The 25,748-nt window shown below is 38.5% G+C and overlaps 1 protein-coding gene across 3 annotated transcripts in view; it reads right to left on the bottom strand.

The window, feature by feature from the left end:
• The window catches only part of KIAA1328 (KIAA1328 ortholog), a 180,182-nt gene that overhangs the window by 62,475 nt on the left and 91,959 nt on the right, over positions 1–25,748 (bottom strand). The window lies entirely within an intron of this gene.

Here is a 25,748-nt window from a genome sequence, read left to right as displayed (position 1 = left end):
GATGTAAAACATTTCACCTTGCACTGAATGGGATATTACTTATCGCTGGAAATTTGATGAGAGTTTTTGAAATATCTTTACAGAAACACAGATAAAAACTAACTACTTTCTGTAAAAAATGTCTGTACATCAAAAGCTGTCATTTAAATACAAAACATGTTTAAATTCAGCTATAAACGTAAGTGATTTTTCAATTAAGCTGGGCAAGTGATTATATTCTGATAAAACTCCGAAGAAAGAAAGCAACTGTAATTCACATTTGTCAACTCAGTGCAAGCAAATTCTGGTGGTTTTGTTATACTCATGGATATTATACAACACACAGCAAAATCCCACTCATATCTCAGAGTATCTTTACACTATGGTTCATCCAGGCAGTTCAGCATTTGAGCTGTTATGCACATCAGAGTGATAGTGAAGCAGGCACTCACAACCATTCTGTGATTCCATGATTTCTTTTGCATTAATTTCAATAATACACTGAATTTAAAATCTTCCAGCCTTTGGGATTTTTCACAAAGTTGTTTCTTTTTTTCTTTTTTTTAACAGACACCAGGTTTGTTAAAGATAATGAAACCACTTCAGTGAAAGTACTTCAGCGGTGAAATTCATAATCCACAGATAGTGAGCAAAGTGTTATTTGCATTCTAGCAGTGCTTATAACAGGTAGGTATGGTCGACATACACTCAAAGTCAGTCAGCAAGCTCCATGACAGCAGAACTTAGGGATGCAAGTAAGTGTCCAGTGATGATTAGAAGAGAGATACAATCCAAATCTGTGCAGTGTTTATATCCATAATTTAAATTCCTTTTTATAAATAAGCAAAATACCAAATATACTCTGCTGTTCTTGAAGACAACCGATTACAAGTTTCTGGTATACTTCACAGAATGTAAATTAACATGGATTAGCACCTGAATACTGATATTTTATTATTTCTAGTTTTGTGGATATAAAAATATCCTCTCCGCCAACTGATTGAAAGCCAAGGATGTCATGTTTTGCCCCAAAGGGCCCAGTAAGTTGGAGGCATTTGCATTAATGTCAGTGCTAAATGTCTGAGGAAAGTCTGGTGCTTGGACTGGGTGAAAAGTGCAGGACATTAAAATATTTTAAAGTCAGAGGGGTTGGCAGGACAAGTGAGCAGAAATGCAACACTCTGCCAAAAAAACAGAGTTTGGTTATTTATTATTTGCATCTTGCCATCTTTGTCTGCAGTATTTTCTAGGCAAATAAAGGTTACAAAACTTTTAAAATCTACATTAGGCAATGCATAAAGGGATGACCAGCAACGGGAAGAAAAGGGAAAGGGAGAGAATCTTGCAGTTACATTCTGTCTCTCATTTCCCACCTTTTGCTATCCCAGCACTTAGGGCAACTACAGAAAAAGAGGTCTGACGTGGCTACTGGCCCAGATCTCTAGGACAGCAGGTAGTAGCAGATCCAAAAGATTTTTTTGGAAGATCCTATCAGAGATGACAGAGTAGGGTAATCTACAGAAAGAATACACCTGACCTTCATCAGCCCATGAGGTAAAAAGGAGCAAACAATACAAAAAGATGTAATGTAACATGGAATGACAGAAATTCCTTATTCCAGCCATTTGTTTTATTGACTGAAGACACAAGAGAATGTTAAGAAATCTGAGCACATGGAGATGGTACAAAATAATCATTGGAGCAGATTTAAGAATAAAGACCCACATCACAAATTAACTTCATGGCTGAGACTCCATTAGGAGTCCCCGGAGGCCCTAAAAGAGAGGTACCAGTTAGCATTTGTTGACCTTGGCCACCATTAAATCTGCCCTGATGGTCTCAGTAATGGCATTGACATTTAAAGACTTCATAACAAGGCAGAGAAACTTTAATGTTATTTCACAGTTACAATATGTTTGCAGGGTGGGAAATTCTCATTAATGTCATCGAATGCAAGTGGTGGTTTTTTTGAGGTTTTTTTTTTTCATTCCTTTAGAAGAAGGAGGTCATATTAGGTAGAAGACTGAATTCCAATTTCACATGCCTTTGAAGGCTACTCAGTACTTTGCAAATTCTAATACTAAAGAAAAATGAACTACTGGGAGCCAGCAACTTTGTAAGTAATGTGTGTTGTCTGTTAATGCTTTAATTGAAAACTACAGCTAGATGTAGGCTGCAGGGAAAATTGCCTGAATTCTAAACTTACAAAGAATCATAAAACCAGAACACACCAGGACAGATTTGTAAAATTCTGGCCAGGTGAAAGGGAAAAATGAAAAAAAAAAAAAAATAAATTGTAAAGACTCATCTACTACATTGAGTCTAAAGACTCATAAGCATACAGAATTAAGTAATTTTACAAGAAGAGTTTAAGAAAGATATTACCTACGGGATGCATGGAAACCATGACAGACCATGATGGAACAGCTGTGCTTTCCCCTCTGCGGAGCTCTCCTATGCTTGCTGCATAGTATTTAAAGATATAACTTCCTTTAACTGAGGCGTAAGCAAACAAACAAAAATTCAGACTGCTCCTTGCAGCATAACAAAGTTAATAAGATTTTATAAGACAGGTGTGAAACTCTTGCATGGAAACATGAAGATATTAAAAAATAGTTCAAATAATCTTTAGAAGGGCTGAAAAGGGAAGACAGGTGGGGAGCTCTAAGAAATCTTCACTGCAATCCCAGTAATTTTTGCTCAGGGATTCAGAGAAAAGCTTAAACAAACATCCAGTCCTTAAAACTACCTACAGACAGACAAACAGCACACCAGCTTTCTGCATGCAGCATTAGCACCTCTGCAAATTCTTAAATGCAGACTGCGTGCTCTGCAGAGTTAGCGCATAGACTGGTAGAGGAGACCTTTAAAAACTGATTCCAGCACACAAGGTTCTGTATGGCTAAGGCTAGGCTACCAGCAGATCAGGTCTTATGATCTCCACACAAGGAACATACTGACAGATTTCACAGGCAGACGTGCATGCACAAGACATGTCTGTGCAAATCATTAACTTGGGAAGTCTTGCACTCACTGGACAAAAGCTGTAGTCCATCCACACACTGAGAAAAATACAGAGCCACAGAGGTTAACAGGAAAACATTTCTCTAAACTGGATTTTCAGACTTGGGGTTTCTTTAGGTAGGGGAGAAACATGGCAAGGAACATGCAAGTTCCTTCTTCACTGTGCAGAACAGAGCCAGGAGCCCGGAGGGAACCAAGCACAATCAGAAGCAGCAACCTGAAAAAAATGCAGGGCTTTAAAGGTGCTCCAAGATGAAGGAAGAGTTTCTAAATAGGAAAATGAGAGACTGCCATATACAGGGACACCTTAAAGAGTGTCATGGGCATGCATTAGTGACCTAGCTGACACACTCATTAAGGTACGCATCCTAAACTTGGAACTCAGTCAGCACTACACACTGCTGATGTAGAGGTATCATCTGAATAAAGCTTGGTTTGGGGTTTGCAGATCTATCAGCAGTGTAAGCACTTGCTCTTGTCACTGGAATAAGGAGAATGCATTATAAATAAGCTTGGGTGTGTTATCTGGGCAACAGAAAAGCCATTATAAGAACAACTATTTCCAGTGATAAGACTATTTGAAATGCATTACTAGTGATTAAGAAGCTATTCTTTCCAAGAATCCGTAAGAATTTATCAAGAAAGACGTAAAATGGTAAAGATTTCAAAGTAAATTACCAGGACCTGTTGAAGTCTATCAGTTTCTTTTCTTTAAATCATAAAATCCTTATTAAAATCTCTAACATAAGTAACCTAGCACCAGTCATTTACAGGGTGCCCAGATAATAGTACAGCAACTGCTTCTGTTAGTACCTGAGATAGATGCCACAGGTAACTCACAAGATAAGCTGATCATTTTTCAAGAAATAAAGAAATGAAGCACAATTTTCTGTGGCAATTATGTACAGCTATGATTGCCACATTCCACTGAATAAAACAAGTGGCCCCAAGTCAGAGAAACAATATGTGAATGACAGCCAGAAACCTGTATTTTTTCCATAAAAATCCACTCAATTCAGTATACTGAACAGGTGTAGCAAAACAAAACTAAAATAGGATCACATCACAAAAAAATGAATCCATTGCTGCTAGCTGACAGCAGAGGAACACCTCCTCTGTTTTCACTGCCTTTAATTTTTTTTCTCCCTTTTGTTATTAGGGTTTGAGCCGGGATGCCAGGTGCACAAAAAACCTGCATTCAAAGTGGCAAGTGAGCATTTTCTGGCACTCAGCTTTAAGTGTGTATTTTGCATTCGTAAACATGCCACCCTTCTCTCCAGCTACAAAAATACTGTAGATAATCTCTAACAAATGCTTCCATTTCAGATCAGCAAACTGGTTTTATGCTGGCTGATAAGGCAGTCATTAATAATACAGTGCTCCAAGAAAACTGAAGTGCAGCATCTCTGCATTTAGTCCTGGAAGTCACTGTGAACAGAATGCCCATTAAGCCCAAACAGTAGCTACATATGGCAATGCAATATCTGACCACTACAAATAAAGGAAACATTTTTGTCTTCAGAAACAAAACTACACCAGAGCTGTTTGCACCATAGAAAAACGCCACTATACTAATCTTGACAGCACCAGGTCTAACTATTAACATTCAATGTGCTGCCAACATTATAAAAACGAAAAATCACAATCTTCTGACTTCAATTTTTTACTTCTGCCCTTTATTTTACTGAAGAATCAGTAGTTCAAGACCTAGATAAATATTTCAAAAACTATACTATTTGTGAGCAGAGCAGGTCACTACCATTTCCCAGTGCATTTGGAGTTCATGTGAAATAAGGGCAGAAGAGTGATGAGCTGCATTTTTAACATGGGCATACACAGAATAGTTGTCTAGCTGATAGGGAATGCGTAATGCAACATCTGCACAGTAAGCCTTGCCAAAGCCCCATCCCAAATAAATGTAGTGCATTCTCCCTAGTGCAATTAACTCTCATACTCTGGCAGGTTTTGCTAGAAGATCATCAAGGTAGATTACCTTCCAGCATATGAACTAAATACTTACAGGTGTTATATCATCAGTTATTACTTACAAACTTCTGCATTTAACAAGACATCCAGGCAAATGAATGATCTAATTTATGAATTATTTATAAGAATTTCACAGCATGCTCCTGGCGTCATCCATGGCCTTTTCCAGGTCATATGACACCAATTAGAGCTGAATTTTAAATTATTCAATAACCTGAACTCTCTTGTCATTTAACATATAGATATCAATGCAGTAAACAAGTTAAGTCTAATGGGCCCTGGAGGTTTGCGTTCCTCCGCCCATCAGCAGAGGCTGTATGCTACCGCTGGAATAGAAAATAATAGAATGCAGCAGTCAAAAACATTTGCAAGGTTTTAATAAGTTATTTTGGCTCCCCTAGGGATTTCAGTATAACTTACAAGCACTGAATCTAAAACATATTAAAGTCCTTAACTATGTGCTTTTAAAACAGAATAAGGACATAGCTGAAGAGCAAGTCTGACACTAACCCTAATTTAGGACCTTAATTTGAAATGTAGTGGAAATTATTGGATAAGCAAGATTTACTATATGCAACTCATTACCTTCAGGGTTTCCTACAGTAGAGCCAAAAATAGCCCTTCTTGCAACAAATCTACACCTGTCTGTAAAGGTATGGCTATACACGGGGAAATGGAAGTCTTAATTTAAGTGTCAGTTGACAGGTATACCTGCACTCTTAGCAACTGGGTGGAAAAAGCATCTCCATCATTCTCCCGCCCTAGCAGCACTGAGGAGACTTCTCCTGGAAACCCACCTGAACTTGGGTATCATCTTCCAAGTGTACAAGCTCAGAAAACAGGTTTAAGGACCTGTGTGGCACATTACAAAAAAGAGGAGGTAGACTACAAAGCATGAAGTGCAGCAGAAGACATCTTAAAACCATTGTTTTTCAAGATGACAAAGAAAAGACAAAAAAGACATCAACAACAAAGATTTCCAAGAGTAACAGCATGATTACATAACTGATCCTGCCTTACTGTAAAGTTTGCAAGAAATGCACAGCAAGAATGCCAGATACTGGCTCCAAAAAGGTTGCTCCTGGATGTCTCATGAACCTGTAAGCATGACTTCAAGACAAAAGGGAAGCATTCAGACACCCCTACCTACCTGCAGATCTAACCTTAGATGTTCAAGATATATGAATGGAAACTTCTGGGACTGCCTGCAGCTCAATACAAGCCTAAATTGTGTCTAGTGCCAACTGCTCTGTTTTTCTACAGCATTTTCTATGTGCTCAGCTTTATGAACATTGCTGCTTAAGCCCCAGACCCATTCCTGCAGATGGCCACTCATAGACCTCTACACTGGGGAGCCCAATGACTACATTCAGCCACATGTAAGTTTCCTTTACACTCTAACTGTTCAAAGGTTCATACATTTTCTATACAAATGCAAGAGGAAAATGCAGAACATAAAATGTTCAAATTATCCTTTTAAACACTAGCAAGACATTCTCTGATGCTGGCATTCTCAAGATGAATGCCAAAGAAAAAAACCAGTGATGTTGAGAAAACATCATGCCAAATAAATAAAAACGCACTTATGCAAATTGTCTTGCCAGGTTATAGGAGTAAGGATTTAGAAAAGAAATGCCATTGGACAGATGCCATTGCTCCCTAAGCGTAGCACGTGAAGGGGATACAAGAGAGTATACTATATATTTTTTAACTATATAGAGATATATTTGATTATATATTTTATATATGTATATGGGCGTATTCTAAATTTAAAAAAAAAAAAACAGTAGAAGGGAAAAAAGACAACTGCTTAATCTCACAGCACACACTTTAAGAAAAATAGCTATAAGGGATTTAGTTTTTTGGTTAGTAGCCAGACATAGTTTCACTCATACAATGGGCAGCATTCAATCATTTTGCATTAAAGGCACTAACTTGTTGGATAATAAGCAGGAAGTTGATATCAGTTTTCATTAATAAGTAATGTCCACCACGTATTTGGTCTTTCAAGGTAACTTTTCCAAAGTTATTTTAAAAAGCAAACGGTTTTTTTACTTGGAATCAGAAGTTTAGCATATCAGCAGCTACACATGTTCCTAGCCAGCGCCAGTCTCTTTAGAATTCAATCAACATTTGCTCTAAAGTCATGCTTTCATAGCTGCAGACACAAGACAAAAGGGCAAATATTCCGTGACCCCTCTAAATAGCCCTGATTACTGTGATCAAACAGAAGCCAGATACTTATGTGGATAAGAATGCGTAGAATTTGATGTGTGAAGATTACTACAGGAGCAGACACTGAATCAGCATTTGCCAACGTGTACCTCACCATGACAGCCAACATCACCTTTCCCCTGTATTTACAGTAGGGATAACTGCGGTACCCATTGGCCAGTGATGAATTTTAAGTACCAGTCAGTGTTCACTCAGAAAGATTACCAGGAAGTTTTACTTCTTTCAGAAGCTAAGTGTCTCCTGCATATTCCCCAGCGTATGGATGTAGGCTTTGAAATTTACTGCACAAACAAAGGAAAGAAATGGAAGACATTTAAGAATTAAAAGCATGTGCAAAGGTAGAGACTGTTTTGGGGAAAAGCATACAACTAGAAAGTTATTTATATAATATAGAAATCCCACAAAGAACAAAAACAGAAAATTTTCTGACTTCAAAAGAATGGTGTGCCCAAGTGAGCATATTCTGTCAGGAGTGCCCTTGCAATACGAGCCAGCCAGCATTTAGATTCTGCTAATGATCCTATCTCTGGGAAATAATTCATAAAAAGTAAACAGTAATTTTCATGTGCCTGCCCTTTTGATCTTACATTTGTAGGGAGTATCCTGAGGCTAGCTGTAGGTGCCTCCGTGGCTCTGCCTGATTGACCTCTAAGCTGCCCTGAAAGTAATGATCATGCCAAGGAATGACAACAAGAGTTGAATGGAAGAAGCCGTTTCAATGCAACACCATTAAAGACAGGCTGACTCACTTCATCTTGTCAGAGCAGTAGTTGCACATAGGAAAAATAAAAGCTTTTTAGAAAGACTTTTTCATTTTGAAATGACGCCGTACTTCAGAACAAAGGCTGGAACAAGACCCACATCAAAATGTAGCTAGTGCATAGCTCCGTATTAACTAGACAAAATCTAGTGCAAGGTAGAACAACAGGCAGCCCAATGATTTTGTGTTAAATTATCTCGAGAGGAGAAAATTAATAAAGTCCTTGAGAAGAGTCAAGTCAGACCCATGGCACTTCACCTCTCCACATTCAAAAGTACATATAGCAAATATTAGAAAACCTTTCTCTAAAGGCTTAGCTACTGACTGCTCACTGTTTCATCAGCTTTCAGACAACAGCTTGCACGCTTTCACCCCACACTGTCCCCCAGTAAACACAAGATGGCATTTATCACATAGCTTATGTCTCTGTCACTGGAAGTGAAGCTATGAGATAAAATGGCCAGACCAGAGCAGTTGATAGGCAGAAACTTGACTAAACTACCGGGAACAGTTTCTTTAAACAAGAGAGTGGGAAAATTACAAATCAACCTGCTAGAGTACACATAATAAAAGCATATACTATTTCTATTTTACACTAATATTGAGAAAATATTTATATTCTCAGCCACTGACATGTGCAACATATGGATGGATGAACTGGTAGACAGGTAGCTGCAGAGTTGCTGCCAAAGAGTCTGGCTTTAAAATGCTGTCTTCTCTGGATAATGGCAAAGCTCTATCATTGGCAGATACAACATATACATTATGCTTCCTGTTCCTGCTTCAGTTTTTCCATAGCTCATACACTGGTTTAACAAGATAGCTGTCAGATTCCCTTCCATTAACAAGTACTCTGTTCCTATTGGAAGTCAACTCCTTAGTTTGCAGTTATAGAGAAATATACAGTTACATTTTCTTACACAGTTAGATAGGAAATCCATAGAAATGAAAAGGACACTTGGAAACGACATGGACTTTTTTTACTAAAAGCATGTACATCTAAAAGTTTTGTGCAGAATACAATCACCACTGGGGAAGATCCCCCTAAATGATGCACAGTGCAATATCTCAACCTGTTACCTACTTTGATGACCTGTGCATGGGACTGTACGTCCTGAGTCCTTTGAGAAACAGAAGCTAATTATATCACTTGAGTATGGAAGGATCTAAACACAAATGCTTAAGGTCCTCTTGGCATACAGGCCACAGTTTTAGTGAGAAATGAAGTGTTTTCTCTTTCGCAGATTTGCAATACCTCAAACAGATACATAAATTAACTAATGAAAGCATGCGGGAGAAGCTGAATCAAACAGGAGGAGGGATAGAGCAAATACCAGTCTCTCATTCCCTGGTGGTAAGCCAGCTGTTTCTTTTTGAAGCCCATCATGATGATGCTGGCTTCAGAATAGTTACAACACATTCAAAATGCCACAAAGGTAGTCCCAGAAGACTCTCTTTCTATGGCTGAGATTCCTTAAGAGCTAAGACTGGTCATTCTGATATGGGTTTAGTAGTTACAGGAAGACAGCTGACAGCAGCAAATGACCTCTGATATATCAAGCCACAAAGATCAGCTTCCTCTTATCCCATAGAAATGATCTTTTATAGTCCTACTTGAAAGTGTGAAGTGTGGCTATGGCATGACTGTTACTATTTGTATAAAATGTCCTAGATGTAGCGTGGAGCAGTATGACAGCCTCTTCTGATGGGCCTCAGCTGCAAAATATTGTTATAAAGGCTCTCCTACAGTTACTGTAGGCCATTAGGTTACCTGAATAGACATCCATCACCACCAGCTTGTGTGAAGGAGAACATTAAGTTAAAAGGGCGTGACCAAGCATAAATTGAACGGCCTTCCACTACTCCAGGACAGAAGTGACCTTGTGAGGCAATCGCGTTTACTAATGGGAGTTAGGATAGAAGAGCTCACAGGTGACAGTATTTTCAAGTGGCTGAGAGAAAATCCTTGCACAAGGCAGGACTCTGTCATAAAGACAGTATGTGGACGAACTAAACATCTCTGCAGAACCTGACATTAACAGTTTATATTAATAGTTAACAAAACAACATGCCCCACTTGTAATCTTAATGGCATGGAAGGACAGTTTCAGCTACAAACCCCTATAGTACAGTCCCTATAAGTCAGAATCAAGATGCAGACCTTTCAATACAGAACCATAAATTTACTGTGCTGTGCCAATCCAAGAGCATAGGCTCTACAGCCACAAGCTAACGTTACACACCTTTTCCATTCTTTTTCCAACAAGTTCCCTGACAGTTGTCTGTCCTAAAATTTCCTTTTCAATGGCTCTTTTTCTCAAGGAAAGCTGTACACGTTCATAGTTTTGTATTTCACTTTTTCTCTGCTTTATCACTCCCCCATTTCTGAACTCAATCTAGATAACAGACGGCACATGCTGTCAAAGGGATTTTAGAAGCTGCGACAAAATTCTAATGCAGTGAGGAAAGCTCCTCCATCTGGGTTCCTAGGCCACTCTTTGGATAGAACTGGTTAATAAAAGCATTCTAAATATCAAGCCTAAGCCTTCCTTATTCCATGTGAAAGAGCTGCACTTCAGCTTTTCTTCCAAAACTCTGGATTCTACAAAGAATAGTAAAGCTCTAATGCTGACAATCTAAAACCACTCAGTGCCAACTCTGATGGGAGAAGAATTAGGTCAACAGTGAAATTCGCTCCCTCAAGAAATAGAGTTGAACCATCCAGTTGAGCACAGAAATTCCGTGTATTTCTACATGAGTAAAACCCCCTGGAATTTGTAAATTGTAAAAAGTTTTATTTCCAAATATTCTTGTACAGCAGAAAGCTCTACCCTACTGGAGAAGCAAAATAGAGACTGAGCCTCCCTCATAATTAAATATTAAATGACTGCAGGCTTTTTAGTGTCACAAGCATAATGGGAGAGAAGATATGAAGTTGCAGATACTCAGAAGAACTATGGGAACAACAAAAATGAAAAGCCAAGAGCAAAGAAAAGAAGAAAGCAAATCATATTGTCTCAGTCAGGTATTTAAAATGTTCTCTTTAATTAGCTAAACTGCAATAGAAATTAAAACTGAATTTCTTATTCACAATATATTCATTAGAGGGTAGAGGATGCAGCTGGCTATTTCCAGAGTTCGAGCTACCAGACTCAGTTTTGCAGGACTGAACAGAAGCAAGTTTCAGTCTATCTCAAAATATCAAAAGGCAACTCGGCAGCAGAGAGTCTGACTGCAAGCTCCATCTCACAAATACTTATGAGGCAAGACAAACCAGTGGTGATTGTGAATGAACTCATTAAAATCACAGCAGATTATTTAGAGCCCACATACGTGACATCCAGGTCCTTCGTCACGCTTTTAATGACTAGGAAAGAAGCTCTAGACATAGGGTAGAAATTAGGGCTTTCATGCTGCGGTTTATCGCAAAGTGACCAGTTAAAGGAGTTTGGTGACACACAGTATTTTTGTGGCCTGAAACACTAAATGAGATCGACCGTAGAATTTCACTTTGTTTTTGAAATCTTTTGCTTTCTGATGACAGAAATGTTGATGATACAAACGTCCAAGCTAAGCTTTCACTCTGGATAATGACCAGAAGCAAAGTAATCAAATCTCTTGGATCAGCGTCTGTTTCATGATATGAGATAAGATTAATAGTTTCACGCTGATTTGCCATTTCCTAGAGTGGTGTTAAATTACAAATTTACCGGAGGAGGCAGCGAGATGGGTACTACATGAAGCTCTTAGAAAAGGGTAAAACCAAAGCATGGTTATCATGAGATGAAAACATAAAACAATCGCAGCCCTCGGGGGACCATGAGGTCTGTGCAGCCTCTCATGTGTCAGATCATCACAGGGTGTCTGGTTATTTTACGATAAGGTTATCTAACGTTAATCTCACCACTAGAATTGCCTGCAATAAAAATGCTACCAACTTTCTAATTTTAATTACCACGATCCCAAAGATAACTACTTCAATTCTGTTTAAAAACAAAACAAAACAAAACACTCCCCATGGTTTCTCTGAAGCTGGGAGTACTTCAAATATCAAACTTATGGATTGGATGACTTTCAGTGTCTAATTCTTTGAATATTAACTCCCCTCTTCCCTCCTATTTTCATCTATGCATCTTGATGCAAACCAGTAACATATGAATAAATGACAACAATTTCTTCTATTTCATTCCACAAATTGCACACAAAAATGAACACTTATCCAATATCTCTAAAGAAATTCATAATCCATCCATAAGTAGGTATTCTTAAAACCATGCAGAATGGAAAAGAAATATATATTTCTTTAGCTGAAATTGCCAGCATAGTCACAAGACCACAGGCTGATTCCTTAGATGAGGTTTCTCTTGAGCAATACCTTCACAGTCAACTAGGAATTTTCCAAAAAATAATCTCATGTTAGTTACATCAACCAGTAATATAGCACACACACACACCTCTTGTATTATGCTCAGACCTGCTAAGTTTTTTTAGCAGATGTCTTTCTCTCACAAGTTGGTGCAGTGCCATACCAGTTATTTATCATCATGAGACTCCAACTGCCAAGAAGAAATTTCAAAAGGAGATATTCTGCAAAAGCTCCTAGAGAAATGGCTTGCAGGGGCAGCGGGATTCCTTTGGAACAACAATAAGTGCAACAGAAAATGGACAAAATAACCTCAAGCAGAAATCAGGCAGTACCAATAGCCTCTCATTATATCACAGAACTTTGGGATCTGCTCCAATACTCCAATACTTTCATCAAGGACTCCACTTAACTTGCTTATCATCAACAGTTTGGGTCTTTTTATATTTTTAACCAAATCTCGTCACACGTGAACTAAGGATGTCAGCTTACAACACAAGCACACAGAGGGAGACTTTTAGATCAGTTGTAACACTTGGGAAAAAAAAAAAAAGAAAAAAAAAAAAAAACTACCAAAAACCAATGTCCTTATCACACTGTCATTAGATATTATACCACTACCGTACTGCTCGGTGCCTGAAACTAGACAGTAAGTTGGAGGCAATTTTAAGAGTAGAGTTGTCATGTTACTCACTAGTATGATGCAATTTGGCTACATATCCATTATTTTCTATATGCATATGTAAACTATTGCCAGCATTTCGCTCGTGCTTTTAGCATAGAAATAGTTAGAGAAAAGTCGAGATGTGTATTTCTCTTGAGTTCACCTGTTCCTGCTGTTTGTTTCTCACCTGAAGTCATAATCCTGTCTTCGACATCATAATCATTTGCACAGCCACCAATTGAGATGTCACAAACAGAGGATTATGGCCAGGTGGGGAATAAGCAGCAGGAGCAGATGAACTCTTAAGGAACAAAAATCTTGTTTTCATGCAAATGTCCTTCATAATGGAGAACAAAAGAACAAAGGAAGAAAAATACAATGGAGAGAAAATACTAGAAGCAGGATTGTTTCTAAATGCATGATCTCCCTGAAGTTTCCTCTGAGGAGTCAGCAGCTGATTAACAACTGCATAAATCATTACAAAAATAAAACAAAACTTGACATCAGATGATTGAAACCCCACCCCAACCACACAAACACACAGTTTTTTACTTAAAATGCAACCAGCAGAAAGGCATTTGGAAAGAAGTAGTAACATTTAGAGGTATTTATAAACATTATACTAGGATATACCTGGCAGCAACCAAACACTGTTATCCTTGTTTTACCAGTGAAGACACCATGGTCACAAAATAACAAGGGGTCTCCCTGCATCTTAGTGACAACTGAGCTGCAGAATCCCAGCAAACCCAACATACTAAAAAATAAAAGAAAATCAAAGCTGAAGTGGCCCAGCTTTCAGAGGATAAAAATCTCATAGATTCCTCGTGCAGTCCTACTGGAGGCTGTTTCAGAAGGACCTCATTGCATCAGCAGTTCCAAAGGGTTAAGAAAAACATGAGTAGTTTTTATAATAAGAAATCATTCATAAATTAATTTCTCTGGAATGAATTCTAGCTATCAATCTGAATGCCAATATTTAGTCACTAACAACAGAAATAATTAAATCAGAACTGTAATTCAGATCCAAAACAAGAGAATCTCTATACATTAGGAGAAATCCCACTGGCTACACTCATACTGCTCACACTGTAATGCTGCTGCAAAAAACATCTACTGGAAATTCTTCTGGTTCCATTTTCAGTCTCTCTTTTCATTCAGATTTGAGTAGGTAGTGCTGCACCATAAATTGGCTAAATGGCCCTATTCTTGGAACCACTGATGTACCCATACCAGCAAAATGGGCGTCTCCAACCACTGTAATTAATAAATTTAAGAAATAAATTTCTGGGAGTCAAAAAAGATGGTGCACCACATGCTTGTGTTCTGCCTCAGTATTGCCAGTGATGATGCCGAATGTATACCATTAAATGTGACAGCATAGATAGCCTACAGCTCAAACAATTCCATCATCTGCCTGTATTCTAGTTCCATATAGACTTCTGGGTGTAGCCTGTCCAGACCTTGTCACAGCATAGCAGATGTGGCAGCTCATTTCCTCAGCAGTAAAGCAGGGGAGGAACCTTAGTATGAAAATTGTGCCTTCTGTCTCTTTATTTTCCCTTCTCCAAATACAGTGCTAAAATAACTGGACTATTTCAAGTTCGTTGAATTGTCCAAATAGTATCTCTGAGAATAAATGTGCCATTTGACAAAGGATTTAATTCAGTAGAAAAACTTGCTGGCTTTGCCAATAATCACCTTACATTGTGGAAGCAACTCCTCCTTTCCTCCAAATCTGAAACAAATACAAGCACGTTTATAAACAACATTCTAGCTTTTAAACACTAACAGGCATGAGAGCAGACTGCTAACAACATATAATAGTCTGGCTATCTGTACAGCACAATTACTTTTGAAAAAAATGAGCACTATGCATGACATTTATCTGTGACTTCAAGTAAACGATTTGCTGAATAACTCTATGGGAACCTAGGATTTCACAGTTTGATGGACAAACACCTAAATATCCAAACTACATATTAACCAAACTGTAACTGTTCTCAAGTTGTATTTCACTTTGAAATCTGTGGCTTCCATTTCAGACCTCAGAAAAGGTTTGGCTGCCCAGAACCGTACTAATTTTCCCAGGCATGCCAATCTAGTTTAATAAAAGATATTATGTCTACTCTGAAATCTTGTCCTGCGTTTTCTTTTACAACCACTCTGTATTTCCTAAAATAGCCTTATTCATCCATGATGTGTTTCTGAGTGTTTTCTTTAAACCTGTCATTTTCACAGTTCAGCTGGTAAAAAAATGTTCTGTTCTTGTACAAATTTACACATTGTGTGTTAATAAGGCTGAAATTTTGTCTTCAGAAAGCAAGTATGGATATTTATGAATGATCAAAAAAAAGCTGCTTAACAGAAAATACACTGATACTTCCTTTTTTTTTATTTTTGAAAGAAAGGCAGACAGCTTGCTAGTAACTACTCTGGATGTGCTAATTGATGTTTAACTGTGTTCAAGTCTCACTGATGGCAGTTACCACATTCTTAAAGCTTTTTCTATTCATATGAGAACCAACAGACACACTAACTTGGCCGAGAGCAGAAAGCAATCGTCATGGAAGTCATAGTTTTATTTCATTATGTTAGTGCTTCTCATCTAATAGGAAAACACTGATCCTTTTAACACTCATTTTTCTATGAATTTTCAAATCTATACTGAAAGCAAAGTTATATCATTTTTGAAAGAATAACATTGTGTTTGTATTGAATCTTCACTTCTAGATGGAGGGAACACAGGGTGGAATCAATTCTACACTAAATATACATCCAAAACCTGTATTTCCTTAACACCTTTGTAGGGTGAGCAGCACCAGTGCTGACTATTACCCACTGAGAATACTAAGAGGCAGCCTTTAGATAACATATTGCAGCAACAGATAATGGATACTAGAGAAAGAGGCTGATAGAAAAATGCCAGTTAAAATCTTTCAACTCCAGGAAGACAGTGCAGTGAAAATGAAAAAAAGCCTGTTTGAAACATAAGCCAACTTCGCTGTCCTTTGCTCAAGGTTCAAAGACCAGAGAATGCAAAAACCCACTTATGAACATGAACAGTAGGCCAACCCAACTATACTCGCATGGAGTCTGAAGTACCAGCTTTTTACACTTGGTCACTGATATCTGCTATTGAAGGGAAAAGCCAGCTAGGTAGCAGTATAACCAATGTGCCTCCCAGCCAAAAATCGTTATTATAATAAAACTGATTGCTAAGCAGAGCTTTAAATAAAGTTTGGAAGTGAAATGCTCTCAAATGTTAGCTTGTGATTTCTGAAATTGGAGGTCAACTCTATTACCCCTTGATGCTTGACTTCTGAAATTCCTTAAAATATGGCACTTGCTTCCTATTTTCAGGAACATACCTCATGCAGCCAAGCATATGGAATCAATATAGGTGTCTCTTCATCTGCCATCTGAAGCTTTATTTTTCTCACTTATAAATTACAACTGGTTTTAACAGTAGCAATCTCTACACACATTTAAAATGCACTTCCATTTTCCAAGTTGCGGAGCTATATGCCTTAGTAAATACATGCAATTTAGGTTCAAAACCATAGCTCCAGGCAATACACATCGAGAATTTTATACTACTGAAAATTAATGCCTTTTTGCATATGCTTGAACAATAAATTAAACAGCTATGTCTTATATGTATCAATTGGGATTTTCTTAGCCTTCATTTTGAAAAGAATCATGCATACAGAGCTGAATTTCAGTTTCTTCTCTGGGCTTTTAATAAGAGAATATGAATTTATTTCAATTCATCAAAGGCAACTAACTAGAACTCTAGGAGTCTCATATTTTGTATTGAAATTTCTGTCTTCAACTGCATCAATATTAACCTCTGAATTCAAGTCTGATTGAAAAAAAATTGGCACCTGCACCTGCTTGTACTGCACTTGTGGCAGTACCTAAGTCACAAAGTAATGGTTGTAATTTCTTTTAGCACAGAAAACTGCAGCCTCATATCAGAGCTGGGTGGGAAATAAATGAGTTTATGATAACTTCTAGAAGGTAGCAGCAGGGACTAAATAATACTTTGAAGCTGTTCCCTTTCGGAGAGCTAGATTTCATCCCAAACTCTCTGTTGCCCCATGCATATGCAGAATGGAAATACTTCTCTTCTGGCACAGCCCACTCAAGACAGCAGAACAAGGAGTAGTGTGGCTCTCCTTTCATGTGACTGCTGACACGTTCGGAAGATATGACTTTTTATCTTTCAGCTCCCTTGACTGCTGTTGCCTTACCTCAGTTTTCTACTGGAATCAACCTTCCAGTTACTTTTGTCCCACCCATGATAAACAGCAAGATAGCATGAAACAGGCAAGTTCCGTCCGAGCTTCAACGCAGGGTCTGCTAACAGATAGAATTTAGAATGTATGCACCTTGGCTCCTATCCAGTATATGTTCAGATAGACTTAATGTTTGGCTAGCTACAGCTATGCACATGTACATCTATTGATTCCCTAATCTTTACACATGGCTTCCTGCCATTGTCTGGAGCTGCTGCATCTCCACATAGGCATTTGGATTGTGCTTCAGGAGTTTTGCCTGATTTCGCTGAAACTGAGGACAGTCTTCGTTAGTCTTTCAGCGTTGCCTAGCATTATTCAATCTTATTCTTCCATGTCTCTAACATGGAATGGCTTCTCTGAAGCTGTTACACTTCCCTTCTAACACCCCTTAGGTCTGTGTCTACCTCCAATATCCTCAAATTGGATGCAGACTCACAGCTGTTCGTGACCTAAACCTTTGCACAAACCAAGGATAATCCTGCTGAATGATTTGTTCAGTAACATAAAGATTGCCATAGTGAGTAGGAACACTGGCGCAGCTGTGGAGCTGGTCTCTGGCCTGCTACAATCTCCAGTGGTGTCACTACCCTGCTCATTGGCAGCTTTACTGTCACCCAACAAAGGCTAGCCAGATACCTTGGAACAGTGCTGATAGGATGGGGTCTTAAAGCTTACAAATATTATTGGTTTATATGAACAAAGAGGGAAAAAAAACGACATGAAAACCCACAACCTGTGCTTCAAAACATTGAAGAATTGGCTACAATTCCTGCCCTGATGATGGACAAAACATGGGATCATATGCAAGTCATTTATTCTCACCGGATCAACTTTTTAGACAAAACTATAGCTATTATTAATGCTTATTGAAAGTGTATAAGAAATAGAGCAAGAATTTTGCTTTCTGCTTGTTCGTGCAATCTCACAACTTCTGTAGCTTTCTCGTATCCGCTCCAGAATGAGCACTTAGCAAGATGTAGATGCTACATTAAGTAACAGTTTAGGTCTCCTTGAAGGTAAGGCTATAAAAATTGCCCTACAACTGGTTAAGAAGAGTCTTGAAATAACTTTTAGTTCTCACCCACGTCTTAAGCCCTAAGGCACCACAGAGAACCCTCACAACACAGAAGGAAGATCCTAGTACCAATCTACCCTAGCAGGCTGGAATGCAAGGCCAAGCCACACAAGACTCAGGCTTTACTTAGAGAAGTAGCAAGTTGTCTCAAAATCACAAAAAGAGACATCCTTAAAGCAGATCAAATTTGGGAGAAAACTTGAATTTTTGCCATACATTAACCATAAAGAAAATGGAACAAAACTAACATTTTCCTTCTCTTATGCCTTATTTGCTCCATTCAGAAAATGCCTCTGCTCTAAATTAAGATTTAAGCTTGCAGATATTCTGCTTTAGAAAATAAAACACAGAAAAGATCAAGAACAACTTTTAGCATGCATTCCAGCATAACAGCAGTAACAAAAGAATCAAAACAACAGACAAGCAGCATGACACAATGCAAGGAATCTGTTAGCTTATTTCCCCGCTGATTTCAGGATTTCATACATATCATTGGGAATTACTCTATATGATGTCAAGGAAAACTACTTGCAAAGGTCTTACTGAACAAGACTGGGCTGGGATAAAGTTAATTTTCTTTAAAGCAGCCTGTATGGTGCTATGCTTTGGATTTGTGGTGAAAACAGTGTTGATAACACAGCGATGTTTCAGCTGTTGCTTTGCTTGCAAAGCCGAGGCATTTTCTGTTTCTTTCCACTCATGCTGCCCTGCTAGCAAGGTGCATAAGGAGGAAGGAAGAGACAGAATCAGGACATCTGACTCAAACTAACCAAAAGAACATTCCATACTGTAAGACTGTAAGACATCATACTAGCAAAAAGATTGCCAGGGATGTTATTGCTCAGGGGCTGGCAGGGCATAGGTCAGATGGTGGTGAGCAATTGCTGCTTTGGGGTGGGGTTTTTTTTTTTTTGCTTTTGTTTTTCCTGTTTTTATTTTCTTTGTTTCTTTTTATTTGCTAACTTTTGCACTTGCAATTCAAAGCCTCATCCCATTCTTCTAGAGGGAGGAGTGAGCTGGCAGCCATGTGGTCCTTAGCTGAATATTGGGTTTAAACCTCAACATTTCTTTAATAAAAGCTACAAAAATAACTACATGAACTGGAAAAATTTGAAAGAAAGCATAACTTTCCACTTCACGAGGGCAATGAGTGAGCCAGGCTACCTGCTTTTAAAAACAGATTCAAAAGCTTACAAATATTTTTGGGAGAGAAAAAAAAAAATACAACCAAATTCATTCATCCAAGATCCAAAATTTAAAAACCAAATAAAAATTAAAGTTTTGGGTTGTTTTTTTTGTTTTTTTGTTTTTTAACCTTCAGAGAGCACAAGCCATGCAAATTTATTTTCCTTGTGTTTCCCCAGCAGAGGGATCTCTCTGGAAGTGGAGCCTTGACACAACCTCCTGTTCCCACAAGGCTTCATCTCCGCAATGGAGGCCTTCCTACAGTCTCCTTTTTGAAGGTAACTTTCAAAGTCTTTCCCATATTACAAATGTACCAAATGCACCAAAACATAATTTTCTCTAAATAAAATGATATTCATCAAATCGTCAACCTATTATCCCACATTCTCTTTCGGAACAGACACGTCAATACAACAGCATCGTCAATCAATCCAATAGATTTTGAGTGTATCCACAATCAATCTACCCTGCAAGAAATGGGCCTGAGTCATTTAAAAGCTCATATCTTACTGTTAGGAGAAGAAAAATTATTATTTTGATCTATTCCTCCTCTCCTTAAGGCACCTTGGGCAAGGGCTAAGCTTTAAAAAGAAAAATAAGCAGCACCTGTATTACAACAATCAAATCTAAATAAAAACAACTGATCAATTCAGAGGAAAAAAATATAAAAGACATCATTCCACACTAAAAGAAACAAACCACACATATTTTAACTCAAAAGTTTTCAGGTGTGTCAAATGTGTTACAGTAAATAAACAATTAGGTAGGGTGCCAGAACTGTAGGTAGGTAAAACGCTCACATTCCACAATTTTCAGTCTATCTCTCTAGATTACCAAAGCATTTAAAACTGTATCCTTTTACAAACACTGTTCTACTGAGGTATTTATCAAGAGCAGCACATTAAATTAAGACTCAGAAATTGGTATGTGGACTTCTCTGCTCATAGCTACAGCTTGACAACAGAGCCCAGGATTCTCTCCTCCATCTTGAATAGGCAAAATCTGCAATTCCTTTTCAGATTCCCATCACTTTTTTCTCTTTAATGCATGTTGCGTTACTTCTTTTTGATAAATCCTGGCTATGCTGTACTGCATTTGAGCTCACTGTCAGAGCCTGCTTACCTCTCACTTAAAAATCTCATAATTCACTGCAATTTCATCAAACTGCAATTGCTTAGAACAAAAGATTCCTACTTTTTATGTGGAAAAAATAATGCTTACCAGGAGACAACTTTTGCTGAAAACTTGGCTGACATTACAGCAATTTGTACTTTAGGAGGATGTAGAAGAGCTCGGGTCTCAGCTTTCATGAGAATAAAGTCAAAACACTTGGTAAGAGCAGTATCAGTTCAAGCGCATGTTGAATCACTTTAGCTGAGCATAAACACATACAGCCAGATTCAAAAGCAAGTGAAAACAGAAATGTATAAAGAGCAGAATTAAGAGGACTGGTTTTCCTAGGCAGAGCATCATCTGTGTGAGAGTAGCAAATTACCATCCAAGAGCTAAGCAAGAAATCTTCCAGAAGAATACCAAGGCACACAAACCTCCTTCTAACTCTTCTCATACCATAAGACCCTCTTGTGATGTTTCCTCAAAGTAACTTTTAGACTACATCAATCATTCTGTTCCAATCAATTCTCTGCACAAAGGAAGACTGGGCGAGATACAGGTGGCATTAATAACAGCACCACGAAGACTGAAAGATTACCTCTAAAAGGGTTTGAGAAGAAAATGCTCAACACTTGCATATCACTAAGCCTGAAACACAGCATGCTCTTATATAATGCTCTATCAAAGTACTACCATCAGAAAAAAGAACTGAAATGTAATAATGATAGTAATTTACAACACCAATGAGGCTGTTAAAAGACAAACACTTAAGAAATAAAACATCATAGTATTAGCCATGGTTAACACCAAGGAACAGACAACAGTTAAACAGAATACCGAAACTAGGTGTAATATGAAACAGGAATTAGTAAAGGCTGAATATAAAAATGCTTTCTGATGGCTTTCACTGCTGCTTGTAGAAGACTTCCGTGGTTTGTAGTGAGGCTGGAAAAAAATGTTTTATTTTGTTTTGTTTTTTAAACATACGGAATGAAAAAAATCTGCAGTGGGAGCAAGAGAAGGAAGATGAAAGGTCTGGTCACATAAAATGGAAATGCAAGGTTTAGATAAGTATCAAAATAAAACCAGAAATCTGGGAGAAGTCCAGGAAATGGGAGGATAGAGGTAGAAAGAGGAAAGTGTAGAGAAGTTTTTTGTCTCTAGTGCTTGTGGGTTTTATATGATTTCTTGAGTTTGATGAAAGAAAGTGACAACCACAAAGTAGAACTAACAACCACAGGAAGAGACAACAAGCGTGGATTCAGAATGAAAGATCAAATAAGAAAGGAAAAAGGAAAGTCTTTCTTTCTCCTGCAAATGGAGGATGATGACAATTCAAATGAAGAGAAAAACAAACCCACAGCAAACAATATTCATAATATATGGTTTCCGCAGGCTACAGAAATCATTGCAAGGTGCTGTATACTGCAGAGTTTTATGACATTTTTTGGCTGAGTTCATGATTACGAGATTACATAAGCTGTTTATTACTTGCTGCAGCCTATGGAGCGCAAAAAATGAACTGGTCATTTAATTTACACTAAATTTGTACCAGATAGCAGAAAAAGCAAAGCAACTTACTGAAGACAGAGCAAGCATTAAAATGCTGCCAAGGAGAAAACAGCATCATTTTCCAATATTATGCTGAATGGAGAAAAGAAATAGTTTGGCAAAAGACAATTAGTAATTTTTTTTTTTTTAAAAAAAAAAAAAAAAAAAAAAGCTCTTGAACTCTGTCTGGACCCGTGGATTAATGCCTAGCAACAGAAATAGCTGCATGTGTATTCACATACATGCGCACACAAGCACTGTGGCTGTGGATGGGCAAGGAAAAAGCTTGAGAATTACATGGGGGAAGGGAGGAAAAGAATGGCAATTCACTTTTCATGTTTCCCCAAAGTCTCAACTAGAACTAATCAAAATGAATTCATCTGAATGTCTGTGATGGCCAAAAATTTAGTCACACACAGTCTGGCTGTCCAAATGAATGGTGAGGAAAGGTCTCACATCAATCAGCTTCATCTAAGAAGATTGGCACAACTTCAATAGGGATTGACAGAGTTCAGTGCCTGCCAGACTGATGAGCCAAAGCACCAAGCTGAAAGCATTCTGACTATTCATAACGACACTGCAGTCTTGGGCCTTTGATTAATTAATTCAGGAACTAAGGCTTTCAGTTACTGTAAGAAAAATACTGGAGGTGGCTGTTTCTCACCCCTTACAGTACATGAAGCCCACAGCCCACCTGTCTGCACTGTGCAGCCCCCACTGCTCGGAGCTTTTGACTGCTGCTACCTCCACCGGCACTGCTCTGCAAGGTCTAAGGTATGCTGCAGTCCCCCTCTCAAAACATTTAATTTCCTGCAAAACAAATAAAACAGCTGTACACATTCGATGATTTGACTGTGAGAGATTTTGCTAAACGAGCCTTCTTCAAGGCACAAAAGAAACATTTGTTTTAATTGTTACTAATAACATTATCTCAGCACTCTCCAAAAAGCCTCTGACCAACACCAGGGCCTGCTGGAAATGTTGCTAGGTAGCATTACACATGCAGGCAATTAACATCTTTTTTTTTTTTTTTAAAGGCTGATCATTTTATTGCATTATTGTTCAGACAGAAGAAAATTCATTTTCATTAAGATAAGACCTTTCCACTCATTCTCAGCCCTAAACCTGGTTAGAGGAAGGCAAAGTGTCTGCTATATTAATGTATTCTAATTAAACAAAATTGGGTAAGACAAAGAGGAAACCTGAACAAGTTGTGCTGAAGCTAGGGGGCTACTGCCACACCTTCTGGGGAATGCAGTCAGTCACACCAGCCACGTTTTAGAGAAAACCTGGAGGAGGCAAGACATTATGCATTACACAGAAGTCGGAGAGAAAAAAAATCCCTTCAAAGCTGAAGACTTGATTCTCTTTCTGGAACAAAGTCAATCATCAACAAGACTGTGTGTGGCCCATATAAAAGGAGAAATCTAGCTAGAGTCTGTGCTGCTTTTATATAAAAGTGGAAAGTGGATTCCTTATTTTTCACTGCCCCCTTAAAAGGTCTTTTTGTTTCAAAGCAAATCTCACCTTGCAGAAGACTGACTTGCTAAGCCCCAAAACACAGGATTCACAATACAATGGCATGAAGGGCCCCTACAGGCCACACACAATGAATGCTTAATGGAAAAACACTTGGCAACAAAGGATGCAGCAGACTCACTGGATTCACAAATTACACAATTTTCCAAATTACAATCCATTTGTAATGGACACAAGAAGACTACAAGGCCTATTATAATCCAAAAGGCATATGTATATGCTCAAGGCTGTTCACAGTTTTCAATTAAGATTCAGAAAGTCTCAGTTTTGCTCCTGTTGTGAATAAAATATTTCATATAGAGACTATTTTCTTCTCTTTAGCGCAAGGAAGTATGACCTCCAGGATGCTCTGGCTTAGTTCAAGTGATTTGGCTAGATCTTTTCCTTCCCTGCTTCTTTCCTTATCCTATGAATGCTGTATAATTCATCTTCATCTGCAAAGCACAAAGAAACCTACAGGTAGAAAACCATACTAATCTATCACACGACAGTAACAGGGAAAAAAGTATTTCCTTTTAATTGCATATTTTCTAAACAAGTGGCCTGAGGTAGTTTCTTGTACAAAATAAGAGTGTCTGTGTTTCCAGCACCTAATTCTGAATTTAACTTTAAAAAGTAAATGAATATAATAAAAATCAAAGCAACAGTTGTTACAAAATAGAAGGACATGCACAAGACACCAAAGGAAAATAATGGGCTGCTAATTTCAACTATGTTATTAAGTTCTTGGGGCTTCTCATCTTGGAGTAGTGAAGGCTCTGTGGAGACCTTATAGCAGTCTACCAGTACCTAAAGGGGCCCTGCAGGAAAGCTGGGGAGAGACTTTTTATAGGGACATGTAGCAACAGGACGAGAGATAGTGGCTATAAACTGGAAGAGGGTATATTTAGACCGGATATAAGAAATTTTTCACTGTGAGGGTAGTGAGGTACTGGAACAGGCTGCCCAGAGGGGTTTTGGGTGCACTCTCCCTGCAGGCACTCAAGGCCAGGCTGGATGGGACTGTGAGCAATCTGGTCTAGCGAGAGGTGTCCCTGCCTATAGCGAGGGGTTGGAACTAGATGGTCCTAAAAGATGGTCCTAAAGGTCCCTTCCAACCTAAATCATTCTATGATTCTATGATTAAGATCAGAAAAATTAGGAAGCAAATGAGATCATCGATGACTAAACCCAAGTCATGGATCACAAATGTCCATACACAAAACTGTATTTCTTCTTTTTGACCACACAGAGGTGGATACCTTCCACTAAAATACTAACAGTTTACAGGGAGAGGAGGAACCTAAAACCTGGACTGCCCTCTTACACATCACTGTCACTGCTGCGTATCTCAGCCTCCCCATCTCCTGGCACAGTCGCCTCTAGGAAAGCTCCAGAACTACCGCAAATCAACGAGATTAGCAAACCTGCGCTTGACTTGTTCAATAAGGTGTTGATGCACGCAGATATATTTGCCGAAATAACTTCATCCGCGAAGCATCAAATCTCACCGGAGCCCATTCTATTTCCAGTCCCTAATCCCTAAACCTTGCTAACCTGCATATAAGGAAAAAGGAGCTGAGAAGGAAGGAGATAATGATGCCTGCCGTGAAGGCAGCCGATTGCGGTGCCTCCCCCAGCCCCTGTGCACACAATCAGCGCCAGCTGTAGCCCAATTAAACCCAGCCGCTCACAGGTGTTCGCAGAAATGACTCACACAAAAGAAATTCGCACTTCAGAACTGCAATATTTAAAAGCTTTGAGGTGGAACCAAGAAAGATAAAAGCCCGAATTAAGTTTATTGCCACCTTGTGCTTCAGTCTAATGCAGGTTTTGAACAGGGCCTCCCATTGGTATTAAAAGTTGGATGAACATCTGCATTTAAAATACAAGAAAGCGAGCACGTGAAGTGCTTCTGAAATGCCAGTTGCCATAGAGGATAGGGGGCTTTTGTATATGTTCATTTAGTATTATAGTTGTACAGCAATATG

This window comes from Centrocercus urophasianus, unplaced genomic scaffold, assembly GCF_019232065.1.
Source record: "Centrocercus urophasianus isolate 14NV4802_14NV808 unplaced genomic scaffold, USGS_Curo_1.0 seq_35, whole genome shotgun sequence".
NCBI classification, from domain to species: Eukaryota; Metazoa; Chordata; class Aves; order Galliformes; family Phasianidae; genus Centrocercus; species Centrocercus urophasianus.
The sequence above is the reverse complement of the archived record's forward strand: the minus strand, read 5'-3'. Positions and strand labels throughout refer to the sequence as shown.